The sequence below is a fragment of the Convolutriloba macropyga genome, chromosome 2 (genome assembly GCF_964194025.1).
Source record: "Convolutriloba macropyga chromosome 2, txConMacr16.3, whole genome shotgun sequence".
In the NCBI taxonomy this organism is placed as follows: Eukaryota; Metazoa; Xenacoelomorpha; order Acoela; family Convolutidae; genus Convolutriloba; species Convolutriloba macropyga.
This window is the reverse complement of record NC_134469.1, coordinates 77,716,121-77,727,117: the sequence shown is the minus strand read 5'-3', so window position 1 is coordinate 77,727,117 and position 10,997 is coordinate 77,716,121. Positions and strand designations below refer to the sequence as shown.

Here is a 10,997-nt window from a genome sequence, read left to right as displayed (position 1 = left end):
CAACGTGCTCTTATGATACGCTCAACTTTAACTCATTTATGACAAACAGCAGAAAATGAACTGAATTATTTTCATTTTTTTCTTTTAAAGTATGAGATGAAAATAAATTAAGTTCACCTCAACTTTGCTTGATTGTGTTCAACGTTCTATTCGGGTATCCGATAAAAATTAATAAATAATTTTTAGAAAAACAAAGCGAGAGAAAGCTCTTTCGGATTCATTTTCAGTATCATGTACTAATAAATATGGATCAATTAAAAACAGCAGAAAACCATCTAAAAGCAACAATGAGGTTGTAAACAAAGTTCTTACAAAGGTTAAAGGATCTGTTAAACTTAATAAACTTCTTATCTAAAGAACAGAGATTAAAGTGAACAGTGTGTGTTTTACATTAGAACCACCCAGTTTGAAGTAACAGGCAGAAAGACAAATTTATTAATAGCGACTGATTTTTTATTAGCTCAGCTTTGAAGCAGCTAAATAGCTCATTTTATCTGTGCGCTTTTCAGTTGATCACCTTTAAGCTGAATAAATTCACCCATTTTCAAGCAAACTCCCAACCTTTTCGCAAATTTATGTCCAGACTTAGCAGCTATTGGATTTTTTAACCTCTCTGAAGTTTTTTTGTTGGTTCTTAATAAAATTTCTTCTTATGAGCCGAGGCGTAAAATCATTGTGTCTGATAAATTTTATTAAACTTTTAATCAACTGCATGTTATTGCTCTAACAACAGCTACATGACTTATTGATGAATTAATTTGTCAGCGCCCGATTAATGAGTTTTACAAAATTCGGAAAAATGACAAACTTCTGCTCTAGGATTGGACTTTTTACGACTACTCTTCTAGCCAATTTCTCTATCTAAAAAGTGACAAGAAACCGGAGTCGGTACCAAAATAACCACACAGTTGTTATTGCGATCGAGAAGTTGAAAAACTCCCTGGCTAAAACTGAGTTCTTGAACGATTTCGAGAAGGCGAAAACAACTGTCCGGTTATTATTTTAACCCTCCCTAGTTCCAATTACATCAGCTTCATTACCCAGGTCGAGGTTTGGTCGAAAAATAATGTAAGAATTGCGGTGAAAAACAAATAATTTTCACCGCAAAGCTCCCGCATCTTTTTCCGATGAATGCGGTGAAAGCGGTGAATTTTTAAAAGATTTGCGGTTTTTAGCGCTGAATTATTGTAAGATTTGCAATTTTTAGCTGAAAGTTTTTTTTCACCGCATTCAACGGATTTCTTACAAAAAAGAAACTGCCGTACACGGGATCGAACATCTCATCTCCTGCTTGTCAACAATTTCTTATTCCAGTGCGCCATCTGTCATTTAACTTTGTTGATATTTCTTGTGAATTTAATTCAGAATCAGTGAACGTTATGAAAGACAAATGCGTTGGAATTTTGTAGGGTTGCGGTTTTTAGCGGTGAAATTTTTATTTTCACCGCTTAGGAGGTGAAAAAAATAATTCACCGCTACCAACGCTACCGATAAAAATTTCACCGCTAAAAACCGCAATTCTTATTGAAAATCACTGCAAAAAATATACAGTGAATTTTTGCGGTGAAGTTTTGTAGGATTTGCGATTCTCAGAGTTGAAATATTCATTTTCACCGCTATCATTGCCTTCAACGCTAAAAATCTAAATTCTTACATCTTTTCACCGCATTCACCTCAAATCTTACCTTTTTTGCTAATTTTAGCGTTGACACCTCGACCTGGGTACGCCGTGTCATTAAAAGTATGCCAAAACAGTTTCTGGCTAATTAATGCACACTTCTCCACAAAACGCCATAGTTTTTTCGTTTGCCGGCAAAGGCGTAAAATGTGTAATGACATCACATATGACTGAAAATCTAAAAAAAAGAGCAATAGAAATTGTTATCCCGGGAAGAGATGGTCCCGCAAATGATTTTTCGCTAAATCCATCAATTTATGTGACATTTGTAACTACGTTTTGTAATTCACACCTTCGGAACCAAAAACATACGACGATTTGGAAGACCGCATATAATAATATATGCGCTACTCGAGAGCTTTTGAAGGCAAATCAAGTAAAAATCCATGACCCAGCACAACTGATACATTTGTTTTTATTTACTTCATCCAACTCAGTTACCGCGCAGAAAAATAAAAAGTATCTACAATCGCACTACCACGAAAAATAAAAAGCATCTACAATCGCACTACCTGGACTGATTGGACCCCCTCCGGTTTAGAAAATGGGTTGCGATGATGGCAATCATGCTTCAAGGGTTTTCAGAGTTTAAAAACGAACGAATTAGGGAAAAGAAATGCACGACAAATAGCCAAAAAGACTTCTGAAGTCAAAAAAAATAGTCAAAGAAATCAAGGTAGCGCAAAACGATTACTGGCTCATTGTACTTATCAAGGTTGGAATTTTCCAACATTCAAAGATATGAATGTCACGGATCGATGGACCGCAAGGACAAAGCAACGATTAAGCTATGGATAACTGTGATAAAGACATGCAATTAAAAGTACCAAAGCTCCTGCATTAGGTATAAATGGACATATAAAATAACAAAATCAGCTTCTTCACTCAAAAAACTAATTGGACGGTCAAAATCATTCCGTCGGCGTAGCAACAGTAAACCAAATTAACAAAGTTACAAGCTTGCCAGCTAATACACCAAACGAAGTATCAGCAGACAGAAAAAGGACTTACCTTTAATGGTGCACTTGCTGTTTTTGAGTTGTTTGTTCGTACTTTATTTTATTTTTCGACCAAAGAAAAACTGCAACGACAACAAACAGAAAAATGGTTTCACCCGTTGAATGTTATCCCAAATAATAATTTCACTTTAACGGTGGTTGTCTCCACCCACGACACAAAGTAGAAACAATCTGCCTCAAAAACCATTTTATTGACTCAGTCAAAATAGGATCTGCAAGCACAAATTATGCCACTGGGTGCAACAAGGTTTTACAGGAAACGGTACAATGTGGAAATGCTGTGGAACAAACCAAACTACGCCTATCGAACTTCTAAAGGTGAGCCTTGGATCAGCTTTACTCATTGGAGCATGGGTTCGAATGTTACTAAGAAATTCGAAAATTTTATCAATTTTGAATTTATCAAAATAAAACAGAAACATTGAAAGATGTCTCACAAAGATGATGAATGTGGGTGCACTTAGGGTGAAAATAGATGAATGCAACACCATTCAGCGTTAAACCACATCAATTCAGGCGAACTTCACCGTAATTGCCACGATTCTTCGCAATATCAGTAACTAAGCCTGAATAGGGAGGTTCTATCTGGAACTGGAACTTTATAACTGCAAATAATGATCTTCTACATTTACAGAATTTGTGACCCGCTAGCTGATATCAAATCAATCTTTTTGAGAGCATGTTCCGTGCAAGTTCCGAACAGGACATCAACTGATTGCGATTTCTTCAGAGACCGGAAACAAATCGAAAAGGTGCTAAAAACAGTTAACTGTGCCACTTTTTCGGATCAAAGCAAATACAAACATACGCCATACACGCACTGAAACAAGTTGGCTCTGATATAAAGATGAGCTTCTTTTCGTAAACAAAGCATTCCATAGCGCTTTACATAAATCTATAGAAACAGTAAAAGAAAACCTCAAAGCTTTCAATTAGTTACAAACCGTTCACTTGCAAATTTGAGCAGAAGAAATCGTTGAGTAACAATTATGACGTTAAGAGAGCTATTGCGTAAATATAAAATTAAATCTGGACAATCAAACATTTTGAGTTAGAGCCAAAAACAGAGAAGTGATATGCACTCGAGTGGCTATTAAATCTTACTGAAGATAGTCTTGTTGTCTGCAGATGTAACAACGTCAAAGTCATATTTTGATTAAACCAAACAAATATAGATTTTGTCCCTCTTATCGTCGGTATTCGACCCAAAAGGTGAAATTTGCTCAATTGAGTGTTCAAACTCGAGAACATCTGGAAACCCTGAACAAAAAAAGTAAAGAAAATGAGCCCTTGATGACGTATAATTACCAAAGTTCAGGAAACGAAAGTCGTAGTAGATTAGAAAACAGTATCCTTAGAAAGTGTTCCATTACAATTAAGGGAAATTCGAGCTTCACGTGCGAACCGACGCATCTGAAGAAACGATGTGCGCAAAGGCCTATATACGCTCAAAACTTAAAAAAATACTCAGACAGGTTAGCTTTTTGGAGCAGATGGCACCGTTGCAACTAATCTCGTTCTTCGCACAGACGTTCAAGCAGCTGTCAGGTGGGTGAGATTCATAGAACACATTGTCAAAGAACACGATATAAAGTCACACATTTGATTTTTCTGGTCAACCTCAACTACCGGACGCAACAACAATGCAAACATCTCTCAGAGCAAACAACAAGGGATGCGTCAAATAGAGTGGATGCACACAGAAGAAAACCATTGTTTCATTGGGACAATTTAACAATTTCAACCAATTATTGAAATAATTTCCTGACATATGTGCAACTACCAATAAGCAAAAGTAACTGGAAATGAAGAGAGACAAAATTTTAACAAGCAATTTCAGGTTGCTAAAACAGGAAGATTTAGATGAAGAGAGAAAACCTCTCGCATTTGAAAAAGCAGCAACACTTTCCAGTTGTCACTCTTCATTGACAAAAGTGGATTTTGGCAAAGGTCAGTTTTAAGCAAAAGTCAATTGAACTTCAATGGAAAACGTCCTTTATTATAATACATTAAAATATCGTTGCACGGTTTAATTTTTTTGCGAAATGAGCACAAAAATGAAACTGCTGAGGCTTTTGGACTTATCCGAAACTTTATTCTGCACAAGTTTGGGATTATGAGTTTTTAAAGCGGCTTCTTTTTAATATGTGCCTACGAAGTAGAGCACAGCCAGGGGTTCTAAGTTTGCAAAGCCGGCAATAGACATAGAGTATAGTGTATAGACAATAGGGTATAGTTGCTGTTGTTAGGAATAAAAAGATATATGAAGTTTGAGAGAGAGAGAGAGAGAGTTTCTCCCACGCATTCAACTTGAACGTCATCCTGAGTCCACCTTCTTGAGTCTCTTTGGGTGGAAAAAAGTCACGATGGCTTCAGTACGGATCACAGCTTGTTCAACGTGAAATTAAATTCTCTCGATTTTTGTGTGCTTACTTTCGAGAGTTGAAAGAGACCTTTTCTTCTTGTGTCGTCTTGATCCAGCTATTGTGATAGAATCGCATCGCTGTCTTCGCTACACATTATTGTTAAACGAACAAAAAGCTAATTCTGCAGGATGTACAAGTGCAATGGTGCAAGATTACGAACCTCCAGGTGTGTTGGGTGGTCGCCACTCAGGTTGCATATCCATCGATTTGATCGCCCCTGAAAACCCGCGAGATTTTTGCAAATGGGCACAAGAAAAGCAAAGCGGGAGAACTGGTAGAAGCATTGGTTTGTAAAAACCCTGTTTCACTATAGTAGTAGTGCGCTCGAAACTCGGAAAAGACCCTGTAATTTCGGTCTGGGATCACACGGGTGTGCGCTCGACTGGGTCTGATCAGGAGTCAATTTGGGTCTGGACCTCAACCTGGGTAGCCATCGTATTTTGAAGGCGACTTGTCGTCGCACCATTTAAAAGATTTGAATGGCCCTTAATACAACTTCTACTGGCTCCAGTGTAATTCAATGAAAACAAACATTCCGAGATCTTTGGTTGCTTCTGAAGGTAAAAAAAACTTCACTCAACACATAATAGTTAGCCTGGACATCTAAAGACAAAATTGAAGCCTTCGCTGGACGTCACACCCATATTGTTATCGATGTCCCAACACTCGGTTCCTGCAAGATCAATTCGACTTCATATTTTAAGATTCTAGAGGACATCAGCTTCATTTCATCCAAATACCGAAACGTTTCGGATAAAGTTGGAGCGTGCGGAAGATCCTTATTGAAGATTCAGAACAATAGAAGCACTAGTAGGGTCCCCTGAGATACATCACTTTTGACAATTTGCATAGTTGAGCAGGTTCTCTAACGAACTGTTGCCTGGGGCTGACCGAACTTCGAGGAAGCAGCCGCCAACTCCAATGTTTGCCTTAATCTTTTTATCGTGCCACCCAATCGAACGCCTTCGAAAAAGCAGTATGAGCTAATGACGGTAACTTGTAGTAAGCGGTGAAATGTGGTGAATTTTTGAAAGTTCACCGCTTACTCTAGCAGTGAACTTACATAATTTCACCGAATTCATCGCATTTCACCGCAAAATTATGTACAAAATTTGCGGTGAAAAAACCAACTTTTCACCGCTTATATTACATATTTTTCCGATTTTTCTCGACCCGGGTAGCACTTCATTTCTCGAATACTTGTCAAACGCAGTGTGCACTGATTTCAAGAAATCTCGTTTGAGTTGATTGAATTCCTCCCCCAAGTTGACACGGAGCTGTTCAAAATGCTTGTAGAGAAGTTCATAATTTCATTTTTTTAAGACTTTGCTGCTAATATTCATCAACGACACTGGTCTTTTCAATTAGGCAGCTCTCACCTTTCTCGTGGATTGGAGAGACAGCGGTTTTTTTACATGTAAGTAGAACTTTCTTGATGCGTTTTACGCTCCTCGTGATCGTGTGAAGCGCGTCCACCATTCCACAGCCACTGGGCGAAAAAAATTGTTGGGTAGCATTCGGGACCCCCCCCCCCCCCGCCCCCGTCTTAGTCACATCCAGTTCTTGTAAGATGTCTTGTTAGGAAGATTTCAAAGCGTATTTGTCAGTCGGATTTCCTCAATAGACTTTGTTCACGCCAAAAGCAGTTGTACGAGAAAAACATGTAAGGAAAAATTTGTTTAGCTTCTCTGCTTTCTCGGAAGAGAGGGAGAGTAGACAGCTTTGATCCCTGTCTGAACTGTTTCGGGGGATTTTTCAATCTCTTTAAGTTCTTCAAATGCTTAGAGATATAAGCTGTGTTCCTCACACTAAGCAAATTGACTGGGTGCATCAAACGGTCTTGTTTCCAAGCCTGAGTTGCTGTGTTCTTAAGTTTTGTGACCACTGTTAACCGGTAACTTGATTGCTTCTTTTCAATTAGCTTCTTCTTCTTCATAGCGTTGAGCACTTGCACGAGACTTGATGTTGATGGGGCTATCAACGGAGCCAAAGATTGCCGTCACTTAGTTATTTACTGTTATGTAAATCGTTAGCATCAACTATAACGAATTGACCTAAGGATTTGCGTAACAATTGGCCATCTTTTGGTTTTTCTCTATTTTCGGTATTCAATTCTTCGTTCAGAAACAGTTTTTTGAGAAGGCGACTAGTTTATTGGTAGAGAGAATAGCTTGCCTTTGCACTTTCTTCAAGGGTTTTTACCAATGTTGCCCTATTTTCTGCTGTTTGTAGGTTCCAACATTTAAGGAGTTTAGGACTTTTTATGCCTGAGGAATGTTGCCGTCTAGCCACTCTCTCTTAATATTTGGCCTTTCAATCTGATATTCCTTGAAAGTGAACTCCGTCTTCTATTGGTTTGACCTAGCGTTGACTTGACTTCGATGGCATTGTTGCTAATTCTGACCATAGCTTGATTTGTTAAACTCTGGCGATGATCTAGTTCTCATCTCATTTGATTCTGTGCTAATGTTCGCATTCTTCGAGGCATTGGATAACTGGTGTCAACTCTTGTGTATAGTTTTTTCACCACAGCGCGGGACCTGGCTACAAGTGCGCTCAGAGAGATCGCCGCTGAGATCAACGGGGACTTGGTAGTTCATGCGTCACTTATGTAGAGAGATAGATTTTTTGTCAACTTTCAGTGAAATTCAGTCTTTTTTACAAGAAATTACTCAAAGGTCGTAGATAACATTTCAAAAGAATTACGGAGAACTTAACTTCTTTTCTCGCGAAATTGTGTTTAAAAATGTACTCTTTAGAGTTCTATCCTCTGTCCATATTTCGCAAAATTTAGTTCCTAATTTGTTGTAATAAATTGTTATTTATTAAATAATAACTTTATAAAGGTTTTTTTTCAAAAAAACTCCGTTCTTAAAATTTGTTTGCCGCAAAATCATTTTTTGTTTTCAAAATGACACAACATAGAGGAAAACTTTTAACCTGCAGAAATTTCATAAAGAACTATGTTTCCACAGAAATTCAATTTCGAAACCAAGTTTTTCAACAATGTTGTTTTCAGAAGATGCATTTTAAGTCACATTTTTTGAACTTTGAAATGATAATAAATATTATCTCAAGTGAGTTGTTTTTGTGAAACAATTTTTGAAAATAGTGCCTTTTTATTCGAAACTAGACAAAAAACTTTTTTGAGCAATCAGATTTTACCAAAATAAGCTGTTTTTAAGAAAGGTTAAAGTTGAAAAATCGAATTTTTCAACGATGTTAAGATTAAATTCTCTTAAAACTTTTACGATGAAAAGTCCAAAATCTCTTAAAACTCCATTTCGCAAATTGTAATGTTAAAAAAGACAATTTTCAAGTTTTTGTTTGACAAAAAAATCTTGCACAAAATATTTTATCTGAGATAAAAAATAACATAATAAAAATAATTTTAAAAATTTATTTATTGATGTACTCTAGTACCTTAATTTAAATGCAAAAAAAATATTCTTAAAATGTTGTTTTCGCTCAACGCAACTTTAAATTACAATTTTGCAATAAATGAAACATTAAAAGACCTTTTTAAAATGGTGTTTCTTGTAGAAACAATTTTACACAGAACTTGCTTTTATTAACCCAAATTGCATGATTAAATTCAAAATTTTTGAACAGATAGGCATTAAAAAACGGCCTTTTTTGACAACATTTTAAATAATAGTTTACTTTCCAACGACGTTGTCTTCGAAAACCTCATTTTTTAAACACAATTTTGATGTAAACAATATTCTAGAGACATTTTTTCATGTGAAGTTTCTTGCAAAAACCTTTTTTGCAGCAAAAAAAATTTTTTAAAAAGAAGTACATTACAAAATCAACTTTTTTAAAATATCAGTATCAAAGTAGGAATTCTAAGAGTACAACAATTTATGGAACAAAATAACGGTATGAAAATAATCAATCGACAATTAGTATAAAAAGTTCTATTTTCAGTTCTGAATGTTAACAATGGGCATGAAAAAAGTATTCAGTGGAGAAAGAGTTTTTGAGTTAATTGAAAATTTTCTGTCAAATCTTTTTTAATGAATGTTTAAATTAAAAAAAACATTAGAAACTTTAAAGAAATATTTAAACAAATAGAAATTAATAAAAGAATTTAGAGTCAAAATTAAATTTGTCATGGAGGTTGCTTTCAAAAAAAGCGCTTTTAAAATCACAATTTGGCGAAATCAAACAAAATTAGACTTATTTGAAAGCTATGTTTCTGAAAAAACAAAAATTTTTTCAATAATTCACCATTTTTATCAATTGACACAAAACTACATATTTGTTGCAAAAAAAAAGAAAAAAAATCAATCGACAATTATTCCAGATCAATAGAAATTCTTGGTTTTAGCTCTGAATGTATACAATGGGCATAAACAAATAATTCAATCGTAGAGAACTGTTTGAGTTTGCCAGTTTTAGTTTTCATATGATGCAACAGCTTGTTTTATTTGTGCCTTGAGGCACAAATAAAGAGCACATTTTTCGTTTTTTTGCACATTCATGGCTATTAAACTGTTGAACTTCTTCTGTTGAACTTCTTTTGTGATCATAGGTGATTTCTGTAAACTGAAGTACGTTTTTGCAGACATTCCTACACATGTCTCATTAGACTGATTATGATCTTGGTAATCGTTTTCGCTTTCAATAAGTGTAATAGGATAATTTTGGCTCATTTCAGCGATTTAATATCAACAACCGATGCTCTCTTCGTTCGTTGCCATGGCTCTCTTGAATCAATTACAGTTTCCTAAGCAGAATTCAAAGGGTTAATTATTTTTTAAATTTTTGTTACGAAGCTTAGAGTCAGGTTTGCTCTCTACCTCGATGCCGGCTATAGTGCCCTCGGTTACTAAACCGTTGCCGATTATTCATCACAATCTGGCTCGCATTTGTTCCTGTTTATTGCCATCCTAACCAGAACCATAAAGTTTTCATTTGACGTTTTTTTATGAAATTTTTCGCGAAGACCGTATTTGTTTTAAAAACTTTTTTCACAAAAAACGCAAAGAACACAAAAGTTTTTAAAAAAATATATTAGTATCATGAAATCATGAATCCATAAACATGAGACAACTTCAATGTTTCCTGAGCAATTGAACGGAAAACAATTCTACCAACAATTATGCAATATCGAAAGAGATTCCTTGTTTAAGCTAAGAATGTATAGAATGGGCATGAACAGTTGACTGAGCCAATGAATAACGTTGAGCTTGCTAGGGTTAGGTTTTATACGATGCAACAGCTCGTCTTAATTTGTTCTTTAAGTTACACATTAGGGCTTTATTATTACATTTCTTTGTTTTCATTTTTTATTCTAATGGTTTCTTACCAAAGTAAGCATTTTTGTCGAACTTCTTTTGTGTGTAATGCGCAAGATGTAGAGTTGACGTGCCTTTTGGCGGATATTGTTCCAAATGACTACTTCAATTTAGTATGAAATTAGTAATCTACGTCTCTCTCAACTAGTGTAAAGACATATCTTCTGGCAGACCTCAGCGATTACACCAACAACTGATGCTCTTTTCGTCCGTTAATTTGGTTTCATTAAGGCACCTACAAGTTCTTTAGAAGAACACAAAAAGTTGATTAGCCTGTTAGCTTCTCGCGATCCAGCCCTGAGAGAAGTGCGTTCTTCAAAATCAAAATAGTGCGCACGGACGTATCTGCTTTCTTCCATGTTGCCTGAGACTTGTAAAGTAGTGTTTTAATTCGGTTATAATAGAAGTACACAATTTTTTGTTTGTAAAGTTTATAATATACAGACACTTCTCACGATGATTCGATTTTAATAATGAAGATCAGAAGCTGTCACGGAATTGAAAGCTTTGGATCATATACCCAGCTTACGCCTTTTTTTTTCTCCTTTATAATTGCTAAATCGTCTGTGAA

General features: G+C 35.7%; 1 protein-coding gene across 1 annotated transcript in view; it reads left to right on the top strand.

Annotated features, from left to right (window-relative positions):
* Positions 1–10,997, top strand: part of LOC142334730 (protein sidekick-1-like) — a 276,341-nt gene that overhangs the window by 169,693 nt on the left and 95,651 nt on the right. The gene's annotated exons all lie outside the window — the stretch shown is intronic.